Source organism: Camelus bactrianus, unplaced genomic scaffold, assembly GCF_048773025.1.
Source record: "Camelus bactrianus isolate YW-2024 breed Bactrian camel unplaced genomic scaffold, ASM4877302v1 HiC_scaffold_30, whole genome shotgun sequence".
Lineage (NCBI taxonomy): Eukaryota > Metazoa > Chordata > Mammalia > Artiodactyla > Camelidae > Camelus > Camelus bactrianus.
The window spans coordinates 1698332-1723234 of NW_027413945.1; positions in this window are offsets into that span (position 1 = coordinate 1698332).

Consider the following 24903-nt stretch of genomic DNA (forward strand, 5'->3'; position numbering starts at 1 on the left):
GCTAGTACCTCCCCATATATATGTATGGAGTGGAGTTTGCAACTGAAAAGAAACTTTGTGTTCCCAACAAGCTAGGTGAAAGGCGGCTTTCACACACTTATCTCTCAGAACTGAGCATGTGGAGAGTCGTTCGTTCATCTAGCACAAAGGGAACGGGTTGCAGGAGAAACTTTCACTCTGTTTCTCAGTCTGTTTCCTAGTGCCGGTTTGAAGTTCCTGCAGTTTTCACTGTAAAACCGAGTTGGAGCTAGTACCTCCCCATATATATGTATGGAGAGGTGTTTGCAACTGAAAAGAAACTTTGTGTTCCGAACAAGCTAGGTGAAGGACGGCTTTCACACACACTTATCTCTCAGTACTGAGCAAGTGGAGAGACGTTCGTTCATCTAGTACAAATGTAACGGATTGCAGGAGAAACTTTTACTCTGGTTTCTCAGTCTGTTTCCTAGTGCCGGTTGAAAGTTCCTGCAGTTTTCACTGTAAAACCGAGTTGGAGCTTGTACCTCCCCATATATATGTATGGAGTGGAGTTTGCAACTGAAAAGAAACTTTGTGTTCCCAACAAGCTAGGTGAAGGACGGCTTTCACACACACTTATCTCTCAGAACTGAGCATGTGGAGAGACGTTCGTTCATCTAGCACATAGGGAACGGGTTGCAGGAGAAAATTTTACTCTGGTTTCTCAGTCTGTTTCCTAGTGCCGGTTTGAAGTTCCTGCAGTTTTCACTGTAAAACAAAGTTGGAGCTACTACCTCCCCATATATATGTATGGAGTGGAGTTTGCAACTGAAAAGAAACTTTGTGTTCCCAACAAGCTAGGTGAAGGACGGCTTTCACACACACTTATCTCTCAGAACTGAGCAAGTGGAGAGACGTTCGTTCATCTAGTACAAAGGGAACAGGTTGCAGGAGAAACTTTTACTCTGGTTTCTCAGTCTGTTTCCTAGTGCCGGTTTGAAGTTCCTGCAGTTTTCACTGTAAAACCGAGTTGGAGCTTGTACCTCCCCATATATATGTATGGATTGGAGTTTGCAACTGAAAAGAAACTTTGTGTTCCCAACAAGCTAGGTGAAGGACGGCTTTCACACACACTTATCTCTCAGAACTGAGCATGTGGAGAGACGTTCGTTCATCTAGCACAAAGGGAACGGGTTGCAGGAAAAACTTTTACTCTGGTTTCTCAGTCTGTTTCCTAGTGCCGGTTTGAAGGTCCTGCAGTTTTCACTATAAAAGCGAGTTGGAGCTTGTACCTCCATATATATATGTATGGAGTGGAGTTTGCAACTGAAAAGAAACTTTGTGTTCCCAACAAGTAAGGTGAAAGACGGCTTTCACACACAATTATCTCTCAGAACTGAGCATGTGGAGAGACGTTCGTTCATCTAGCACAAAGGGAACGGGTTGCAGGAGAAACTTTTACTCTGGTTTCTCAGTCTGTTTCCTAGTGCCGGTTGAAAGTTCCTGCAGTTTTCACTGTAAAACAGAGTTGGAGCTACTACCTCCCCATATATATGTATGGAGTGGAGTTTGCAACTGAAAAGAAACTTTGTGTTCCCAACAAGCTAGGTGAAGGACGGCTTTCACACACACTTATCTCTCAGAACTGAGCATGTGGAGAGACGTTCGTTCATCTAGCACAAAGGGAACGGGTTGCAGGAGAAACTTTTACTCTGGTTTCTCAGTCTGTTTCCTAGTGCCGGTTGAAAGTTCCTGCAGTTTTCACTGTAAAACCGAGTTGGAGCTTGTACCTCCCCATATATATGTATGGATTGGAGTTTGCAACTGAAAAGAAACTTTGTGTTCCCAACAAGCTAGGTGAAGGACGGCTTTCACACACACTTATCTCTCAGAACTGAGCATGTGGAGAGACGTTCGTTCATCTAGCACAAAGGGAACGGGTTGCAGGAGAAACTTTTACTCTGGTTTCTCAGTCTGTTTCCTAGTGCCGGTTTGAAGGTCCAGCAGTTTTCACTATAAAAGCGAGTTGGAGCTTGTACCTCCATATATATATGTATGGAGTGGAGTTTGCAACTGAAAAGAAACTTTGTGTTCCCAACAAGCTAGGTGAAGGACGGCTTTCACACACACTTATCTCTCAGAACTGAGCATGTGGAGAGACGTTCGTTCATCTAGCACAAAGGGAACGAGTTGCAGGGAAACTTTTACTCTGGTTTCTCAGTCTGTTTCCTAGTGCCGGTTGAAAGTTCCTGCAGTTTTCACTGTAAAATCGAGTTGGAGCTTTTACCTCCCCATATATATGTATGGAGTGGAGTTTGCAACTGAAAAGAAACTTTGTGTTCCCAACAAGCTAGGTGAAGGACGGCTTTCACACACACTTATCTCTCAGAACTGAGCATGTGGAGAGACGTTCGTTCACCTAGCACAAAGGGAACGGGTTGCAGGAGAAACTTTTACTCTGGTTTCTCAGTCTGTTTCCTAGTGCCGGTTTGAATTTCCTGCAGTTTTCACTGTAAAACCGAGTTGGAGCTAGTACCTCCCCATATATATGTATGGATTGGAGTTTGCAACTGAAAAGAAACTTTGTGTTCCCAACAAGCTAGGTGAAGGACGGCTCTCACACACACTTATCTCTCAGAACTGAACATGTGGAGAGACGTTCGTTCATCTAGCATAAAGGGAACGGGTGGCAGGGAAACATTTACTCTGGTTTCTCAGTCTGTTTCCTAGTGCCGGTTTGAAGTTCCTGCATTTTTCACTGTAAAACCGAGTTGGAGCTTGTACCTCCCCATATATATGTATGGAGTGGAGTTTGCAACTGAAAAGAAACTTTGTGTTCCCAACAAGCTAGGTGAAGGACGGCTCTCACACACACTTAACTCTCAGAACTGAACATGTGGAGAGACGTTCGTTCATCTAGCACAAAGGGAACTGGTTGCAGGAGAAACTTTTACTCTAGTTTCTCAGTCTGTTTCCTAGTGCCGGTTTGAAGTTCCTGCAGTTTTCACTGTAAAACCGGTTTGGAGCTAGTACCTCCCCATATATATGTATGGAGTGGAGTTTGCAACTGAAAAGAAACTTTGTGTTCCCAACAAGCTTGGTGAAGGACGGCTTTCACACACCTATCTCTCAGAACTGAGCATGTGGAGAATCGTTCGTTCATCTAGCACAAAGGGAACGGGTTGCAGGAGAAACTTTCACTCTGTTTCTCAGTCTGTTTCCTAGTGCCGGTTTGAAGTTCCTGCAGTTTTCACTGTAAAACCGAGTTGGAGCTAGTACCTCCCCATATATATGTATGGAGTGGAGTTTGCAACTGAAAAGAAACTTTGTGTTCCCAACAAGCTAGGTGAAGGACGGCTCTCACACACACTTATCTCTCAGAACTGAGCATGTGGAGAGACGTTCGTTCATCTAGCACAAAGGGAAACGGTTGCAGGAGAAACTTTTACTCTGGTTTCTCAGTCTGTTTCCTAGTGCCGGTTTGAAGTTCCTGCAGTTTTCACTGTAAAACCGGGTTGGAGCTAGTACCTCCCCATATATATGTATGGAGTGGAGTTTGCAACTGAAAAGAAACTTTGTGTTCCCAACAAGCTAGTTGAAAGACGGCTAACACACACTTATCTCTCAGAACTGAGCATGTGGAGAGTCGTTCGTTCATCTAGCACAAAGGGAACGGGTTGCAGGAGAAACTTTCACTCTGTTTCTCAGTCTGTTTCATAGTGCCGGTTTGAAGTTCCTGCAGTTTTCACTGTAAAAACGAGTTGGAGCTAGTACCTCCCCATATATATGTATGGAGAGGTGTTTGCAACTGAAAAGAAACTTTGTGTTCCGAACAAGCTAAGTGAAGGACGGCTTTCACACACACTTATCTCTCAGTACTGAGCAAGTGGAGAGACGTTCGTTCATCTAGTACAAATGTAACGGGTTGCAGGAGAAACTTTTACTCTGGTTTCTCAGTCTGTTTCCTAGTTCCGGTTTGAAGTTCCTGCAGTTTTCACTGTAAAACCGAGTTGGAGCTACTACCTCCCCATATATATGTATGGAGTGGGGTTTGCAACTGAAAAGAAAGTTTGTGTTCCCAACAAGATATATGAAGGACGGCTTTCACACACACTTATCTCTCAGAACTGAGCATGTGGAGAGACGTTCGTTCATCTAGCACATAGGGAACGGGTTGCAGGAGAAACAATTACTCTGGTTTCTCAGTCTGTTTCCTAGTGCCGGTTTGAAGTTCCTGCAGTTTTCACTGTAAAACAAAGTTGGAGCTACTACCTCCCCATATATATGTATGGAGTGGAGTTTGCAACTGAAAAGAAACTTTGTGTTCCCAACAATCTAGGTGAAGTACGGCTTTCACACACACTTATCTCTCAGAACTGAGCAAGTGGAGAGACGTTCGTTCATCTAGTACAAAGGGAACGGGTTGCAGGAGAAACTTTTACTCTGGTTTCTCAGTCTGTTTCCTAGTGCCGGTTGAAAGTTCCTGCAGTTTTCACTGTAAAACCGAGTTGGAGCTTGTACCTCCCCATATATATGTATGGATTGGAGTTTGCAACTGAAAAGAAACTTTGTGTTCCCAACAAGCTAGGTGAAGGACGGCTTTCACACACACTTATCTCTCAGAACTGAGCATGTGGAGAGACGTTCGTTCATCTAGCACAAAGGGAACGGGTTGCAGGAAAAACTTTTACTCTGGTTTCTCAGTCTGTTTCCTAGTGCCGGATTGAAGGTCCTGCAGTTTTCACTATAAAAGCCAGTTGGAGCTTGTACCTCCATATATATATGTATGGAGTGGAGTTTGCAACTGAAAAGAAACTTTGTGTTCCCAACAAGCTAGGTGAAAGACGGCTTTCACACACACTTATCTCTCAGAACTGAGCATGTGGAGAGACGTTCGTTCATCTAGCACAAAGGGAACGGGTTGCAGGAGAAACTTTTACTCTGGTTTCTCAGTCTGTTTCCTAGTGCCGGTTGAAAGTTCCTGCAGTTTTCACTGTAAAACAGAGTTGGAGCTACTACCTCCCCATATATATGTATGGAGTGGAGTTTGCAACTGAAAAGAAACTTTGTGTTCCCAACAAGCTAGGTGAAGGACGGCTTTCACACACACTTATCTCTCAGAACTGAGCATGTGGAGAGACGTTCGTTCATCTAGCACAAAGGGAACGGGTTGCAGGAGAAACTTTTACTCTGGTTTCTCAGTCTGTTTCCTAGTGCCGGTTGAAAGTTCCTGCAGTTTTCACTGTAAAACCGAGTTGGAGCTTGTTCCTCCCCATATATATGTATGGATTGGAGTTTGCAACTGAAAAGAAACTTTGTGTTACCAACAAGCTAGGTGAAGGACGGCTTTCACACACACTTATCTCTCAGAACTGAGCATGTGGAGAGACGTTCGTTCATCTAGCACAAAGGGAACGGGTTGCAGGAGAAACTTTTACTCTGGTTTCTCAGTCTGTTTCCTAGTGCCGGTTTGAAGTTCCTGCAGTTTTCACGATAAAAGCGAGTTGGAGCTTGTAACTCCATATATATATGTATGGAATTTAGTTTGCAACTGAAAAGAAACTTTGTGTTCCCAACAAGCTAGGTGAAGGACGGCTTTCACACACACTTATCTCTCAGAACTGAGCATGTGGAGAGACGTTCGTTCATCTACCACAAAGGGAACGGGTTGCAGGGGAAACTTTTACTCTGGTTTCTCAGTCTGTTTCCTAGTGCCGGTTGAAAGTTCCTGCAGTTTTCACTGTAAAACCGAGTTGGAGCTTTTACCTCCCCATATATATGTATGGAGTGGAGTTTGCAACTGAAAAGAAACTTTGTGTTCCCAACAAGCTAGGTGAAGGACGGCTTTCACACACACTTATCTCTCAGAACTGAGCATGTGGAGAGACGTTCGTTCATCTAGCACATAGGGAACGTTTTGCAGGAGAAAATTATACTCTGGTTTCTCAGTCTGTTTCCTAGTGCCGGTTTGAAGTTCCTGCAGATTTCACTGTAAAACCGAGTTGGAGCTACTACCTCCCCATATATATGTATGGACTGGAGTTTGCAACTGAAAAGAAACTTTGTGTTCCCAACAAGCTAGGTGAAGGACGGCTTTCACACACACTTATCTCTCAGAACTGAGCATGTGGAGAGACGTTCGTTCATCTAGCACAAAGGGAACGGGTTGCAGGAGAAACTTTTACTCTGGTTTCTCAGTCTGTTTCCTAGTGCCGGTTTGAAATTCCTGCAGTTTTCACTATAAAAGCGAGTTGGAGCTTGTACCTCAACATATATATGTATGGAGTGGAGTTTGCAACTGAAAAGAAACTTTGTGTTCCCAACAAGCTAGTTGAAGTACGGCTCTCAAACACACTTATCTCTCAGAACTGAACATGTGGAGAGACTTTCGTTCATCTAGCACAATGGGAACGGGTTGCAGGAGAAACTTTCACTCTGTTTCTCAGTCTGTTTCCTAGTGCCGGTTTGAAGTTCCTGCATTTTTCACTGTAAAACCGAGTTGGAGCTAGTACCTCCCCATATATATGTATGGAGTGGAGTTTGCAACTGAAAAGAAACTTTGTGTTCCCAACAAGCTAGGTGAAGGACGGCTCTCACACACACTTATCTCTCAGAACTGAGCATGTGGAGAGACGTTCGTTCATCTAGCACAAAGGGAAAAGTTTGCAGGAGAAACTTTTACTCTGGTTTCTCAGTCTGTTTCCTAGTGCCGGTTTGAAGTTCCTGCAGTTTTCACTGTAAAACCGGGTTGGAGCTAGTACCTCCCCATATATATGTATGGAGTGGAATTTGCAACTGAAAAGAAACTTTGTGTTCCCAACAAGCTAGGTGAAAGACGGCTTTCACACACTTATCTCTCAGAACTGAGCATGTGGAGAGTCGTTCGTTCATCTAGCACAAAGGGAACGGGTTGCAGGGGAAACTTTCACTCTGTTTCTCAGTCTGTTTCCTAGTGCCGGTTTGAAGTTCCTGCAGTTTTCACTGTAAAAACGAGTTGGAGCTAGTACCTCCCCATATATATGTATGGAGAGGTGTTTGCAACTGAAAATAAACTTTGTGTTCCGAACAAGCTAGGTGAAGGACGGCTTTCACACACACATATCTCTCAGAACTGAGCAAGTGGAGAGACGTTCGTTCATCTAGTACAAAGGGAACGGGTTGCAGGAGAAACTTTTACTCTGGTTTCTCAGTCTGTTTCCTAGTGCCGGTTGAAAGTTCCTGCAGTTTTCCCTGTAAAACCGAGTTGGAGCTTGTACCTCCCCATATATATGTATGGAGTGGAGTTTGCAACTGAAAAGAAACTTTGTGTTCCCAACAAGCTAGGTGAAGGACGGCTTTCACACACACTTATCTCTCAGAACTGAGCATGTGGAGAGACGTTCGTTCATCTAGCACAAAGGGAACGGGTTGCAGGAGAAACTTTTGCTCTGGTTTCTCAGTCTGTTTCCTAGTTCCGGTTTGAAGTTCCTGCAGTTTTCACTGTAAAACCGAGTTGGAGCTAGTACCTCCCCATATATATGTATGGAGTGGGGTTTGCAACTGAAAAGAAAGTTTGTGTTCCCAACAAGATATGTGAAGGACGGCTTTCACACACACTTATCTCTCAGAACTGAGCATGTGGGGAGAGGTTCGTTCATCTAGCACATAGGGAACGGGTTGCAGGAGAAACTTTTACTCTGGTTTCTCAGTCTGTTTCCTAGTGCCGGTTTGAAGTTCCTGCAGTTTTCACTGTAAAACAAAGTTGGAGCTACTACCTCCCCATATATATGTATGGAGTGGAGTTTGCAACTGAAAAGAAACTTTGTGTTCCCAACAAGCTAGGTGAAGGACGGCTTTCACACACACTTATCTCTCAGAACTGAGCAAGTGGAGAGACGTTCGTTCATCTGGTACAAAGGGAACGGGTTGCAGGAGAAACTTTTACTCTGGTTTCTCAGTCTGTTTCCTAGTGCCGGTTGAAAGTTCCTGCAGTTTTCACTGTAAAACCGAGTTGGAGCTTGTACCTCCCCATATATATGTATGGATTGGAGTTTGCAACTGAAAAGAAACTTTGTGTTCCCAACAAGCTAGGTTAAGGACGGCTTTCACACACACTTATCTCTCAGAACTGAGCATGTGGAGAGACGTTCGTTCATCTAGCACAAAGGGAACGGGTTGCAGGAAAAACTTTTACTCTGGTTTCTTAGTCTGTATCCTAGTGCCGGTATGAAGGTCCTGCAGTTTTCACTATAAAAGCGAGTTGGAGCTTGTACCTCCATATATATATGTATGGAGTGGAGTTTGCAACTGAAAAGAAACTTTGTGTTCCCAACAAGCTAGGTGAAGGACGGCTTTCACACACACTTATCTCTCAGAACTGAGCATGTGGAGAGACGTTCGTTCATCTAGCACAAAGGGAACGGGTTGCAGGAGAAACTTTTACTCTGGTTTCTCAGTCTGTTTCCTAGTGCCGTTTTGAAGTTCCTGCAGTTTTCACTGTAAAACCGAGTTGGAGCTAGTACCTCCCCATATATATGTATGGATTGGAGTTTGCAACTTAAAAGAAACTTTGTGTTCCCAACAAGCTAGGTTAAGGACGGCTTTCACACACACTTATCTCTCAGAACTGAGCATGTGGAGAGACGTTCGTTCATCTAGCACAAAGGGAACGGGTTGCAGGAAAAACTTTTACTCTGGTTTCTCAGTCTGTTTCATAGTGCCGGTATGAAGGTCCTGCAGTTTTCACTATAAAAGCGAGTTGGAGCTTGTACCTCCATATATATATGTATGGAGTGGAGTTTGCAACTGAAAAGAAACTTTGTGTTCCCAACAAGCTAGGTGAAGGACGGCTTTCACACACACTTATATCTCAGAACTGAGCAAGTGGAGAGACGTTCGTTCATCTAGTACAAAGGGAACGGGTTGCAGGAGAAACTTTTACTCTGGTTTCTCAGTCTGTTTCCTAGTTCCGGTTTGAAGTTCCTGCAGTTTTCACTGTAAAACCCAGTTGGAGCTAGTACCTCCCCATATATATGTATGGAGTGGGGTTTGCAACTGAAAAGAAAGTTTGTGTTCCCAACAAGATAGGTGAAGGACGGCTTTCACACACACTTATCTCTCAGAACTGAGCATGTGGAGAGAGGTTCGTTCATCTAGCACATAGGGAACGGGTTGCAGGAGAAACTTTTACTCTGGTTTCTCAGTCTGTTTCCTAGTGCCGGTTTGAAGTTCCTGCAGTTTTCACTGTAAAACAAAGTTGGAGCTACTACCTCCCCATATATATGTATGGAGTGGAGTTTGCAACTGAAAAGAAACTTTGTGTTCCCAACAAGCTAGGTGAAGGACGGCTTTCACACACACTTATCTCTCAGAACTGAGCAAGTGGAGAGACGTTCGTTCATCTAGTACAAAGGGAACGGGTTGCAGGAGAAACTTTTACTCTGGTTTCTCAGTCTGTTTCCTAGTGCCGGTTGAAAGTTCCTGCAGTTTTCACTGTAAAACCGAGTTGGAGCTTGTACCTCCCCATATATATGTATGGATTGGAGTTTGCAACTGAAAAGAAACTTTGTGTTCCCAACAAGCTAGGTGAAAGACGGCTTTCACACACACTTATCTCTCAGAACTGAGCATGTGGAGAGACGTTCGTTCATCTAGCACAAAGGGAACGGGTTGCAGGAAAAACTTTTACTCTGGTTTCTCAGTCTGTTTCCTAGTGCCGGTATGAAGGTCCTGCAGTTTTCACTATAAAAGCGAGTTGGAGCTTGTACCTCCATATATATATGTATGGAGTGGAGTTTGCAACTGAAAAGAAACTTTGTGTTCCCAACAAGCTAGGTGAAGGACGGCTTTCACACACACTTATCTCTCAGAACTGAGCATGTGGAGAGACGTTCGTTCATCTAGCACAAAGGGAACGGGTTGCAGGAGAAACTTTTACTCTGGTTTCTCAGTCTGTTTCCTAGTGCCGTTTTGAAGTTCCTGCAGTTTTCACTGTAAAATCGAGTTGGAGCTAGTACCTCCCCATATATATGTATGGATTGGAGTTTGCAACTGAAAAGAAACTTTGTGTTCCCAACAAGCTAGGTTAAGGACGGCTTTCACACACACTTATCTCTCAGAACTGAGCATGTGGAGAGACGTTCGTTCATCTAGCACAAAGGGAACGGGTTGCAGGAAAAACTTTTACTCTGGTTTCTCAGTCTGTTTCATAGTGCCGGTATGAAAGTCCTGCAGTTTTCACTATAAAACGAGTTGGAGCTTGTACTTCCATATATATATGTATGGAGTGGAGTTTGCAACTGAAAAGAAACTTTGTGTTCCCAACAAGCTAGGTGAAGGACGGCTTTCACACACACTTATATCTCAGAAGTGACCATGTGAAGAGACGTTCATTCATCTAGCAAAAATGGAAAGTTTTGCAGGAGAAACTTTTACTCTGAATTCTCAGTCTGTTTCCTAGTGCCGGTTTGAAGTTCCTGCATTTTTCACTGTAAACCCGAATTTGAGCTAGTACATCCCCATATATATCTATGAACTGGAGATTGCAACTAAAAAAAACTTTGTGTTCGCAACAAGCTAGGTGAAGTATGGCTTTCACACACAATTATCTCTCGAACTGAGCATGTGGAGAGACGTTCGTTCATCTAGCACAAAGGGAACGGGTTGCAGCAGAAACTTTTTCTCTGGTTTCTCAGTCTGTTTCCTAGTGCCGGTATGAAGGTCCTGCAGTTTTCACTATAAAAGCGAGTTGGAGCTTGTACCTCCATATATATATGTATGGAGTGGAGTTTGCAACTGAAAAGAAACTTTGTGTTCCCAACAAGCTAGGTGAAGGACGGCTTTCACACACACTTATCTCTCAGAACTGAGCAAGTGGAGAGACGTTCGTTCATCTAGTACAAAGGGAACGGGATGCAGGAGAAACTTTTACTCTGGTTTCTCAGTCTGTTTCCTAGTGCCGGTTGAAAGTTCCTGCAGTTTTCACTGTAAAACCGAGTTGGAGCTTGTACCTCCCCATATATATTTATGGATTGGAGTTTGCAACTGAAAAGAAACTTTGTGTTCCCAACAAGCTAGGTGAAGGACGTCTTTCACACACACTTATATCTCAGAAGTGACCATGTGAAGAGACGTTCATTCATCTAGCAAAAATGGAAAGTTTTGCAGGAGAAACTTTTACTCTGGATTCTCAGTCTGTTTCCTAGTGCCGGTTTGAAGTTCCTGCATTTTTCACTGTAAACCCGAATTTGAGCTAGTACATCCCCATATATATCTATGAACTGGAGATTGCAACTAAAAAAAACTTTGTGTTCGCAACAAGCTAGGTGAAGTATGGCTTTCACACACAATTATCTCTCGAACTGAGCATGTGGAGAGACGTTCGTTCATCAACCACAAAGGGAACGGGTTGCAGGAGAAACTTTTACTCTGGTTTCTCAGTCTGTTTCCTAGTGCCGGTTGAAAGTTCCTGCAGTTTTCACTGTAAAACCGAGTTGGAGCTTTTACCTCCCCATATATATGTATGGAGTGGAGTTTGCAACTGAAAAGAAACTTTGTGTTCCCAACAAGCTAGGTGAAGGACGGCTTTCACACACACTTATCTCTCAGAACTGAGCATGTGGAGAGAAGTTCGTTCATCTAGCACAAAGGGAATGGGTTGCAGGAGAAACTTTTACTCTGGTTTCTCAGTCTGTTTCCTAGTGCCGTTTTGAAGTTCCTGCAGTTTTCACTGTAAAACCGAGTTGGAGCTAGTACCTCCCCATATATATGTATGGAGTGGAGTTTGCAACTGAAAAGAAACTTTGTGTTCCCAACAAGCTAGGTGAAGGACGGCTTTCACACACACTTATCTCTCAGAACTGAGCATGTGGAGAGACGTTCGTTCATCTAGCACAAAGGGAACGGGTTGCAGGAGAAACTTTTACTCTGGTTTCTCAGTCTGTTTCCTAGTGCCGGTTTGAAGTTCCTGCAGTTTTCACTATAAAAGCGAGTTGGAGCTAGTACCTCCCCATATATATGTATGGAGTGGAGTTTGCAACTGAAAAGAAACTTTGTGTTCCCAACAAGCTAGTTGAAGGACGGCTCTCAAACACACTTATCTCTCAGAACTGAACATGTGGAGAGACGTTCGTTCATCTAGCACAAAGGGAACGGGTTGCAGGAGAAACTTTTACTCTGGTTTCTCAGTCTGTTTCCTAGTGCCGGTTTGAAGTTCCTGCAGTTTTCACTGTAAAACCGGTTTGGAGCTAGTACCTCCCCATATATATGTATGGAGTGGAGTTTGCAACTGAAAAGAAACTTTGTGTTCCCAACAAGCTTGGTGAAGGACGGCTTTCACACACGTATCTCTCAGAACTGAGCATGTGGAGAATCGTTCGTTCATCTAGCACAAAGGGAACGGGTTGCAGGAGAAACTTTCACTCTGTTTCTCAGTCTGTTTCCTAGTGCCGGTTTGAAGTTCCTGCAGTTTTCACTGTAAAACCGAGTTGGAGCTAGTACCTCCCCATATATATGTATGGAGTGGAGTCTGCAACTGAAAAGAAACTTTGTGTTCCCAACAAGCTAGGTGAAGGACGGCTCTCACACACACTTATCTCTCAGAACTGAGCATGTGGAGAGACGTCCGTTCATCTAGCACAAAGGGAACGGGTTGCAGGAGAAACTTTCAATCTGTTTCTCAGTCTGTTTCCTAGTGCCGGTTTGAAGTTCCTTCAGTTTTCACTGTAAAAACGATTTGGAGCTAGTACCTCCCCATATATATGTATGGAGAGGTGTTTGCAACTGAAAAGAAACTTTGTTTTCCGAACAAGCTAGGTGAAGGACGGCTTTCACACACACATATCTCTCAGAACTGAGCAAGTGGAGAGACGTTCGTTCATCTAGTACAAAGGGAACGGGTTGCAGGAGAAACTTTTACTCTGGTTTCTCAGTCTGTTTCCTAGTGCCGGTTGAAAGTTCCTGCAGTTTTCACTGTAAAACCGAGTTGGAGCTTGTACCTCCCCATATATATGTATGGAGTGGAGTTTGCAACTGAAAAGAAACTTTGTGTTCCCAAAAAGCTAGGTGAAGGACGGCTTTCACACACACTTATCTCTCAGAACTGAGCATGTGGAGAGACGTTCGTTCATCTAGCACAAAGGGAACGGGTTGCAGGAGAAACTTTTACTCTGGTTTCTCAGTCTGTTTCCTAGTTCCGGTTTGAAGTTCCTGCAGTTTTCACTGTAAAACCGAGTTGGAGCTACTACCTCCCCATATATATGTATGGAGTGGGGTTTGCAACTGAAAAGAAAGTTTGTGTTCCCAACAAGATATGTGAAGGACGGCTTTCACACACACTTATCTCTCAGAACTGAGCATGTGGAGAGATGTTCGTTCATCTAGCACATAGGGAAAGGGTTGCAGGAGAAACTTTTACTCTGGTTTCTCAGTCTGTTTCCTAGTGCCGGTTTGAAGTTCCTGCAGTTTTCACTGTAAAACAAAGTTGGAGCTAGTACCTCCCCATATATATGTATGGAGTGGAGTTTGCAACTGAAAAGAATCTTTGTGTTCCCAACAAGCTAGGTGAAGGACGGCTTTCACACACACTTATCTCTCAGAACTGAGCAAGTGGAGAGACGTTGGTTCATCTAGCACAAAGGGAACGGGTTGCAGGAGAAACTTTTACTCTGGTTTCTCAGTCTGTTTCCTAGTGCCGGTTGAAAGTTCCTGCAGTTTTCACTGTAAAACCGAGTTGGAGCTTGTACCTCCCCATATATATGTATGGATTGGAGTTTGCAACTGAAAAGAAACTTTGTGTTCCCAACAAGCTAGGTTAAGGACGGCTTTCACACACACTTATCTCTCAGAACTGAGCATGTGGAGAGATGTTCGTTCATCTAGCACAAAGGGAACGGGTTGCAGGAAAAACTTTTACTCTGGTTTCTCAGTCTGTTTCCTAGTGCCGGTATGAAGGTCCTGCAGTTTTCACTATAAAAGCGAGTTGGAGCTTGTACCTCCATATATATATGTATGGATTGGAGTTTGCAACTGAAAAGAAACTTTGTGTTCCCAACAAGCTAGGTGAAGGACGGCTTTCACACACACTTATCTCTCAGAACTGAGCATGTGGAGAGACGTTCGTTCATCTAGCACAAAGGGAACGGGTTGCAGGAGAAACTTTTACTCTGGTTTCTCAGTCTGTTTCCTAGTGCCGTTTTGAAGTTCCTGCAGTTTTCACTGTAAAACCGAGTTGGAGCTAGTACCTCCCCATATATATGTATGGATTGGAGTTTGCAACTGAAAAGAAACTTTGTGTTCCCAACAAGCTAGGTTAAGGACGGCTTTCACACACACTTATCTCTCAGAACTGAGCATGTGGAGAGACGTTCGTTCATCTAGCACAAAGGGAACGGGTTGCAGGAAAAACTTTTACTCTGGTTTCTCAGTCTGTTTCCTAGTGCCGGTATGAAGGTCCTGCAGTTTTCACTATAAAAGCGAGTTGGAGCTTGTACCTCCATATATATATGTATGGAGTGGAGTTTGCAACTGAAAAGAATCTTTGTGTTCCCAACAAGCTAGGTGAAGGACGGCTTTCACACACACTTATCTCTCAGAACTGAGCATGTGGAGAGACGTTCGATCATCTAGCACAAAGGGAACGGTTTGCAGGAGAAACTTTTACTCTGGTTTCTCAGTCTGTTTCCTAGTGCCGTTTTGAAGTTCCTGCAGTTTTCATTGTAAAACAGAGTTGGAGCTAGTACCTCCCCATATATATGTATGGAGTGGAGTTTACAACTGAAAAGAAACTTTGTGTTCCCAACAAGCTAGGTGAAGGACGGCTTTCACACACACTTATCTCTCAGAACTGAGCATGTGGAGAGACGTTCGTTCATCTAGCACATAGGGAACGTTTTCCAGAAGAAACTTTTACTCTGGTTTCTCAGTCTGTTTCCTATGCCGGTTTGAAGTTCCGGCAATTTTCACTGTAAAACCGAGTTGGAGCTACTACCTCCCCATATATATGTATGGAGTGGAGTTTGCAACTGAAAAGAAACTTTGTGTTCCCAACAAGCTAGGTGAAGGACGGCTTTCACACACACTTATCTCTCAGAACTGAGCATGTGGAGAGACGTTCGTTCATCTAGCACAAAGGGAACGGGTTGCAGGAGAAACTTTTACTCTGGTTTCTCAGTCTGTTTCCTAGTGCCGGTTTGAAGGTCCTGCAGTTTTCACTATAAAAGCGAGTTGGAGCTTGTACCTCCATATATATATGTATGGACTGGAGTTTGCAACTGAAAAGAAACTTTGTGTTCCCAACAAGCTAGGTGAAGGACGGCTTTCACACACACTTATCTCTCAGAACTGAGCATGTGGAGAGACGTTCGTTCATCTAGCACAAAGGGAACGGGTTGCAGGAGAAACTTTTACTCTGGTTTCTCAGTCTGTTTACTAGTGCCGGTTGAAAGTTCCTGCAGTTTTCACTGTAAAATCGAGTTGGAGCTTTTACCTCCCCATATATATGTATGGAGTGGAGTTTGCAACTGAAAAGAAACTTTGTGTTCCCAACAAGCTAGGTGAAGGACGGCTTTCACACACACTTATCTCTCAGAACTGAGCATGTGGAGAGACGTTCGTTCATCTAGCACAAAGGGAACGGGTTGCAGGAGAAACTTTTACTCTGGTTTCTCAGTCTGTTTCCTAGTGCCGTTTTGAAGTTCCTGCAGTTTTCACTGTAAAACCGATTTGGAGCTAGTACCTCCCCATATATATGTATGGAGTGGAGTTTACAACTGAAAAGAAACTTTGTGTTCCCAACAAGATAGGTGAAGGACGGCTTTCACACACACTTATCTCTCAGAACTGAGCATGTGGAGAGACGTTCGTTCATCTAGCACATAGGGAACGGTTTGCAGGAGAAACTTTTACTCTGGTTTCTCAGTCTGTTTCCTAGTGCCGGTTTGAAGTTCCTGCAGTTTTCACTGTAAAACCGAGTTGGAGCTACTACCTCCCCATATATATGTATGGAGTGGAGTTTGCAACTGAAAAGAAACTTTGTGTTCCCAACAAGCTAGGTGAAGGACGGCTTTCACACACACTTATCTCTCAGAACTGAGCATGTGGAGAGACGTTCGTTCACCTAGCACAAAGGGAACGCGTTGCAGGAGAAACTTTTACTCTGGTTTCTCAGTCTGTTTCCTTGTGCCGGTGAGAGTTCCTGCAGTTTTCACTGTAAAAACGAGTTGGAGCTAGTACCTCCCCATATATATGTATGGAGTGGAGTTTGCAACTGAAAAGAAACTTTGTGTTCCAAACAAGCTAGGTGAAGTACGGCTTTCACACACACTTATCTCTCAGAACTGAGCATGTGGAGAGACGTTCGTTCATCTAGCACAAAGGGAACGTGTTGCAGGAGAAACTTTTACTCTGGTTTCTCATTCTTTTTCCTAGTGCCGGTTTGAAGTTCCTGCAGTTTTCACTGTAATACCGAGTTGGAACTAGTACCTCCCCATATATATGTATGGAGTGGAGTTTGCAACTGAAAAGAAACTTTGTGTTCCCAACAAGCTAGGTGAAGGACGGCTCTCACACACACTTATCTCTCAGAACTGAGCATGTGGAGAGACGTTCGTTCATCTAGCATAAAGGGAACGGGATGCAGGGAAACATTTACTCTGGTTTCTCAGTCTGTTTCCTAGTGCTGGTTTGAAGTTCCTGCAGTTTTCACTGTAAAACCGAGTTGGAGCTAGTACCTCCCCATATATATGTATGGAGGGGAGTTTGCAACTGAAAAGAAACTTTGTGTTCCCAACAAGCTAGGTGAAGGACGGCTCTCACACACACTTATCTCTCAGAACTTAACATGTGGAGAGACGTTCGTTCATCTACCACAAAGGGAACGGGTTGCAGGAGAAACTTTTACTCTGGTTTCTCAGTCTGTTTCCTAGTGCCTGTTTGAAGTTCCTGCAGTTTTCACTGTAAAACCGGTTTGGAGGTAGTACCTCCCATATATATGTATGGAGTGGAGTTTGCAACTGAAAAGAAACTTTGTGTTCCCAACAAGCTAGGTGAAGGGCGGGTTTCACACACCTATCTCTCAGAACTGAGCATGTGGAGAGACGTTCGTTCATCTAGCACAAAGGGAACGGGTTGCAGGAGAAACTTTCACTCTGTTTCTCAGTCTGTTTCCTAGTGCCGGTTTGAAGTTCCTGCAGTTTTGACTGTAAAAACGAGTTGGAGCTAGTACCTCCCCATATATATGTATGGAGAGGTGTTTGCAACTGAAAAGAAACTTTGTGTTCCGAACAAGCTAGGTGAAGGACGGCTTTCACACACACTTACCTCTCAGAACTGAGCAAGTGGAGAGACGTTCGTTCATCTAGTACAAAGGGAACGGGTTGCAGGAGAAACTTTTACTCTGGTTTCTCAGTCTGTTTCCTAGTGCCGGTTGAAAGTTCCTGCAGTTTTCACTGTAAAACCGAGTTGGAGCTTGTACCTCCCCATATATATGTATGGATTGGAGTTTGCAACTGAAAAGAAACTTTGTGTTCCCAACAAGCTAGGTGAAGGACGGCTTTCACACACACTTATCTCTCAGAACTGAGCATGTGGAGAGACGTTGGTTCATCTAGCACAAAGGGAACGGGTTGCAGGAGAAACTTTTACTCTGGTTTCTCAGTCTGTTTCCTAGTGCCGGTTTGAAGGTCCTGCAGTTTTCACTATAAAAGCGAGTTGGAGCTTGTACCTCCCCATATATATGTATGGAGTGGAGTTTGCAACTGAAAAGAAACTTTGTGTTCCCAACAAGCTAGGTGAAGGACAGCTTTCACACACACTTATCTCTCAGAACTGAGCATGTGGAGAGACGTTCGTTCATCTAGCACAAAGGGAACGGGTTGCAGGGGAAGCTTTTACTCTGGTTTCTCAGTCTGTTTCCTAGTGCCGGTTGAAAGTTCCTGCAGTTTTCACTGTAAAACCGAGTTGGAGATTTTACCTCCCCATATATATTTATGGAGTGGAGTTTGCAACTGAAAAGAAACTTTGTGTTCCCAACAAGCTAGGTGAAGGACGGCTTTCACACACAATTATCTCTCAGAACTGAGCATGTGGAGAGACGTTCGTTCATCTAGCACAAAGGGAACGGGTTGCAGGAGAAACTTTTACTCTGGTTTCTCAGTCTGTTTCCTAGTGCCGTTTTGAAGTTCCTGCAGTTTTCACTGTAAAACAGAGTTGGAGCTAGTACCTCCTCATATATATGTATGGAGTGGAGTTTACAACTGAAAAGAAACTTTGTGTTCCCAACAAGATAGGTGAAGAACGGCTTTCACACACACTTATCTCTCAGAACTGAGCATGTGGAGAGACGTTCGTTCATCTAGCACATAGGGAACGGTTTGCAGGAGAAACTTTTACTCTCGTTTCTCAGTCTGTTTCCTAGTGCCGGTTTGAAGTTCCTGCAGTTTTCACTGTAAAACCGAGTTGGAGCTACTACCTCCCCATATATATGTATGGATTGGAGTTTGCAACTGAAAAGAAACTTTGTGTTCCCAACAAGCTAGGTGAAGGACGGCTTTCACACACACTTATCTCTCAGAACTGAGCATGTGGAGAGACGTTCGTTCACCTAGCACAAAAGGAACGGGTTGCAGGAGAAACTTTTACTCTGGTTTCTCATTCTTTTTCCTAGTGCCGGTTTGAAGTTCCTGCAGTTTTCACTGTAAAACCGAGTTGGAACTAGTACCTCCCCATATATATATATGGAGTGGAGTTAGCAACTGAAAAGAAACTTTGTGTTCCCAACAAGCTAGGTGAAGGACGGCTCTCACACACACTTATCTCTCAGAACTGAACATGTGGAGAGACGTTCGTTCATCTAGCACAAAGGGAACGGTTTGCAGGAGAAACTTTTACTCTGGTTTCTCAGTCTGTTTCCTATTGCCGGTTTGAAGTTCCTGCAGTTTTCACTGTAAAACCGAGTTGGAGCTAGTACCTCCCCATATATATGTATGGAGTGGAGTTTGCAACTGAAAAGAAACTTTGTGTTCCCAACAAGCTAGGTGAAGGACGGCTTTCACACACCTATCTCTCAGAACTGAGCATGTGGAGAGTCGTTCGTTCTTCTAGCACAAAGGGAACGGGTTGCAGGAGAAACTTTCACTCTGTTTCTCAGTCTGTTTCCTAGTGCCGGTTTGAAGTTCCTGCAGTTTTCACTGTAAAACCGAGTTGGAGATAGTACCTCCCCTTATATATGTATGGAGTGGAGTTTGCAACTGAAAAGAAACTTTGTGTTCCCAAAAAGCTAGGTGAAGGACGGCTTTCACACACATTTATCTCTCAGAACTGAGCATGTGGAGAGTCGTTCGTTCATCTAACACAAAGGGAACGGGTTGCAGGGGAAACTTTTACTCTGGTTTCTCAGTCTGTTTCCTAGTGCCGGTTTGAAGTTCCTGCAGTTTTCACTATAAAAGCGAGTTGGAGCTTGTAACTCCATATATATATGTATGGAGTGGAGTTTGCAACTGAAAAGAAACTTTGTGTTCCCAACAAGCTAGGTGAAGGACGGCTTTCACACACACTTATCTCTCAGAACTGAGCATGTGGAGAGACGTTCGTTCATCTAGCACAAAGGGAACGGGTTGCAGGAGAAACTTTTACTCTGGTTTCTCATTCTTTTTCCTAGTGCCGGTTTGAAGTTCCTGCAGTTTTCACTGTAAAACCGAGTTGGAACTAGTACCTCCCCATATATATATATGGAGTGGAGTTAGCAACTGAAAAGAAACTTTGTGTTCCCAACAAGCTAGGTGAAGGACGGCTCTCACACACACTTATCTCTCAGAACTGAACATGTGGAGAGACGTTCGTTCATCTAGCACAAAGGGAACGGTTTGCAGGAGAAACTTTTACTCTGGTTTCTCAGTCTGTTTCCTAGTGCCGGTTTGAAGTTCCTGCAGTTTTCACTGTAAAACCGAGTTGGAGCTAGTACCTCCCCATATATATGTATGGAGTGGAGTTTGCAACTGAAAAGAAACTTTGTGTTCCCAACAAGCTAGGTGAAGGACGGCTTTCACACACCTATCTCTCAGAACTGAGCATGTGGAGAGTCGTTCGTTCATCTAGCACAAAGGGAACGGGTTGCAGGAGAAACTTTCACTCTGTTTCTCAGTCTGTTTCCTAGTGCCGGTTTGAAGTTCCTGCAGTTTTCACTATAAAAGCGAGTTGGAGCTTGTAATTCCATATATATATGTATGGAGTGGAGTTTGCAACTGAAAAGAAACTTTGTGTTCCCAACAAGCTAGGTGAAGGACGGCTTTCACACACACTTATCTCTCAGAACTGAGCATGTGGAGAGACGTTCGTTCATCTACCACAAAGGGAACGGGTTGCAGGGGAAACTTTTACTCTGGTTTCTCAGTCTGTTTCCTAGTGCCGGTTGAAAGTTCCTGCAGTTTTCACTGTAAAACCGGTTTGGAGCTAGTACCTCCCCATATATATGTATGGAGTGGAGTTTGCAACTGAAAAGAAACTTTGTGTTCCCAACAAGCTAGGTGAAGGACGGCTTTCACACACACTTATCTCTCAGAACTGAGCATGTGGAGAGACGTTCGTTCATCTAGCACAAAGGGAATGGGTTGCAGGAGAAACTTTTACTCTGGTTTCTCAGTCTGTTTCCTAGTGCCGTTTTGAAGTTCCTGCAGTTTTCACTGTAAAACCGAGTTGGAGCTAGTACCTCCCCATATATATGTATGGAGTGGAGTTTACAACTGAAAAGAAACTTTGTGTTCCCAACAAGATAGGTGAAGGACGGCTTTCACACACACTTATCTCTCAGAACTGAGCATGTGGAGAGACGTTCGTTCATCTGGCACATAGGGAACTTTTTGCAGGAGAAACTTTTACTCTGGTTTCTCAGTCTGTTTCCTAGTGCCGGTTTGAAGTTCCTGCAGATTTCACTATAAAACCGAGTTGGAGCTACTACCTCCCCATATATATGTATGGAGTGGAGTTTGCAACTGAAAAGAAACTTTGTGTTCCCAACAAGCTAGGTGAAGGACGGCTTTCACACACACTTATCTCTCAGAACTGAGCGTGTGGAGAGACGTTCGTTCATCTAGCACAAAGGGAACGGGTTGCAGGAGAAACTTTTACTCTGGTTTCTCAGTCTGTTTCCTAGTGCATGTTTGAAGGTCCTGCAGTTTTCACTATAAAAGCGAGTTGGAGCTTGTAATTCCATATATATATGTATGGAGTGGAGTTTGCAACTGAAAAGAAACTTTGTGTTCCCAACAAGCTAGGTGAAGGACGGCTTTCACACACACTTATCTCTCAGAACTGAGCATGTGGAGAGACGTTCGTTCATCTACCACAAAGGGAACGGGTTGCAGGGGAAACTTTTACTCTGGTTTCTCAGTCTGTTTCCTAGTGCCGGTTGAAAGTTCCTGCAGTTTTCACTGTAAAACCGAGTTGGAGCTTTTACCTCCCCATATATATGTATGGAGTGGAGTTTGCAACTGAAAAGAAACTTTGTGTTCCCAACAAGCTAGGTGAAGGACGGCTTTCACACACACTTATCTCTCAGAACTGAGCATGTGGAGAGACGTTCGTTCATCTAACACAAAGGGAATGGGTTGCAGGAGAAACTTTTACTCTGGTTTCTCAGTCTGTTTCCTAGTGCCGTTTTGAAGTTCCTGCAGTTTTCACTGTAAAACCGAGTTGGAGCTAGTACCTCCCCATATATATGTATGGAGTGGAGTTTACAACTGAAAAGAAACTTTGTGTTCCCAACAAGATAGGTGAAGGACGGCTTTCACACACACTTATCTCTCAGAACTGAGCATGTGGAGAGACGTTCGTTCATCTGGCACATAGGGAACTTTTTGCAGGAGAAACTTTTACTCTGGTTTCTCAGTCTGTTTCCTAGTGCCGGTTTGAAGTTCCTGCAGATTTCACTATAAAACCGAGTTGGAGCTACTACCTCCCCATATATATGTATGGAGTGGAGTTTGCAACTGAAAAGAATCTTTGTGTTCCCAACAAGCTAGGTGAAGGACGGCTTTCACACACACTTATCTCTCAGAACTGAGCGTGTGGAGAGACGTTCGTTCATCTAGCACAAAGGGAACGGATTGCAGGAGAAACTTTTACTCTGGTTTCTCAGTCTGTTTCCTAGTGCCGGTTTGAAGTTCCTGCAGTTTTCACTATAAAAGCGAGTTGGAGCTTGTACCTCCCCATATATATGTATGGAGTGGAGTTTGCAACTGAAAAGAAACTTTGTGTTCCCAACAAGCTAGTTGAAGGACGGCTCTCAAACACACTTATCTCTCAGAACTGAACATGTGGAGAGACGTTCGTTCATCTAGCACAAAGGGAACGGGTTGCAGGAGAAACTTTTACTCTGGTTTCTCAGTCTGTTTCCTAGTGCCGGTTTGAAGTTCCTGCAGTTTTCACTGTAAAACCGGTTTGGAGCTAGTACCTCCCCATATATATGTATGGAGTGGAATTTGCAACTGAAAAGAAACTTTGTGTTCCCAACAAGCTAGGTGAAGGACGGCTTTCACACACCTATCTCTCAGAACTGAGCATGTGGAGAATCGTTCGTTCATCTAGCACAAAGGGAACGGGTTGCAGGAGAAACTTTCACTCTGTTTCTCAGTCTGTTTCCTAGTGCTGGTTTGAAGTTCCTGCAGTTTTCACTGTAAAACCGAGTTGGAGCTAGTACCTACCCATATATATGTATGGAGTGGAGTTTGCAACTGAAAAGAAACTTTGTGTTCCCAACAAGCTAGGTGAAGGACGGCTCTCACACACAATTATCTCTCAGAACTGAGCATGTGGAGAGACGTTCGTTCATCTAGCACAAAGGGAAAATGTTGCAGGAGAAACTTTTACTCTGGTTTCTCAGTCTGTTTCCTAGTGCCAGTTTGAAGTTCCTGCAGTTTTCACTGTAAAACCGGGTTGGAGCTAGTACCTCCCCATATATATGTTTGGAGTGGAGTTTGCAACTGAAAAGAAACTTTGTGTTCCCAACAAGCTTGGTGAAAGTCGGCTTTCACACACTTATCTCTCAGAACTGAGCATGTGGAGAGTCGTTCGTTCATCTAGCACAAAGTGAACGGGTTGCAGGAGAAACTTTCACTCTGATTCTCAGTCTGTTTCCTAGTGCCGGTTTGAAGTTCCTGCAGTTTTCACTGTAAAAACGAGTTGGAGCTAGTACCTCCCCATATATATGTATGGAGAGGTGTTTGCAACTGAAAAGAAACTTTGTGTTCCGAACAAGCTAGGTGAAGGACGGCTTTCACACACACATATCTCTCAGAACTGAGCAAGTGGAGAGACGTTCGTTCATCTAGTACAAAGGGAACGGGTTGCAGGAGAAACTTTTACTCTGGTTTCTCAGTCTGTTTCCTAGTGCCGGTTGAAAGTTCCTGCAGTTTTCACTGTAAAACCGAGTTGGAGCTAGTACCTCCCCATATATATGTATGGAGTGGAGTTTGCAACTGAAAAGAAACTTTGTGTTCCCAACAAGCTAGGTGAAGGACGGCTCTCACACACACTTATCTCTCAGAACTGAGCATGTGGAGAGACGTTCGTTCATCTAGCACAAAGGGAAAAGGTTGCAGGAGAAACTTTTATTCTGGTTTCTCAGTCTGTTTCCTAGTGCCGGTTTGAAGTTCCTGCAGTTTTCACTGTAAAACCGGGTTGGAGCTAGTACCTCCCCATATATATATATGGAGTGGAGTTTGCATCTGAAAAGAAACTTTGTGTTCCCAACAAGCTAGGTGAAAGACGGCTTTCACACACTTATCTCTCAGAACTGAGCATGTGGAGAGTCGTTCGTTCATCTAGCACAAAAGGAACGGGTTGCAGGAGAAACTTTCACTCTGATTCTCAGTCTGTTTCCTAGTGCCGGTTTGAAGTTCCTGCAGTTTTCACTGTAAAAACGAGTTGGAGCTAGTACCTCCCCATATATATGTATGGAGAGGTGTTTGCAACTGAAAAGAAACTTTGTGTTCCGAACAAGCTAGGTGAAGGACGGCTTTCACACACACTTATCTCTCAGAACTGAGCAAGTGGAGAGACGTTCGTTCATCTAGTACAAAGGGAACGGGTTGCAGGAGAAACTTTTACTCTGGTTTCTCAGTCTGTTTCCTAGTGCCGGTTGAAAGTTTCTGCAGTTTTCACTGTAAAACCGAGTTGGAGCTTGTACCTCCCCATATATATGTATGGAGTGGAGTTTGCAACTGAAAAGAAACTTTGTGTTCCCAACAAGCTAGGTGAAGGACGGCTTTCACACACACTTATCTCTCAGAACTGAGCATGTGGAGAGACGTTCGTTCATCTAGCACAAAGGGAACGGGTTGCCGGAGAAACTTTTACTCTGGTTTCTCAGTCTGTTTCCTAGTTCCGGTTTGAAGTTCCTGCAGTTTTCACTGTAAAACCGAGTTGGAGCTAGTACCTCCCCATATATATGTATGGAGTGGGGTTTGCAACTGAAAAGAAAGTTTGTGTTCCCAACAAGATAGGTGAAGGACGGCTTTCACACACACTTATCTCTCAGAACTGAGCATGTGGAGAGAGGTTCGTTCATCTAGCACATAGGGAACGGGTTGCAGGAGAAACTTTTACTCTGGTTTCTCAGTCTGTTTCCTAGTGCCGGTTTGAAGTTCCTGCAGTTTTCACTGTAAAACAAAGTTGGAGCTACTACCTCCCCATATATATGTATGGAGTGGAGTTTGCAACTGAAAAGAAACTTTGTGTTCCCAACAAGCTAGGTGAAGGACGGCTTTCACACACACTTATCTCTCAGAACTGAGCAAATGGAGAGACGTTCGTTCATCTAGTACAAAGGGAACGGGTTGCAGGAGAAATTTTTACTCTGGTTTCTCAGTCTGTTTCCTAGTGCCGGTTGAAAGTTCCTGCAGTTTTCACTGTAAAACCGAGTTGGAGCTTGTACCTCCCCATATATATGTATGGATTGGAGTTTGCAACTGAAAA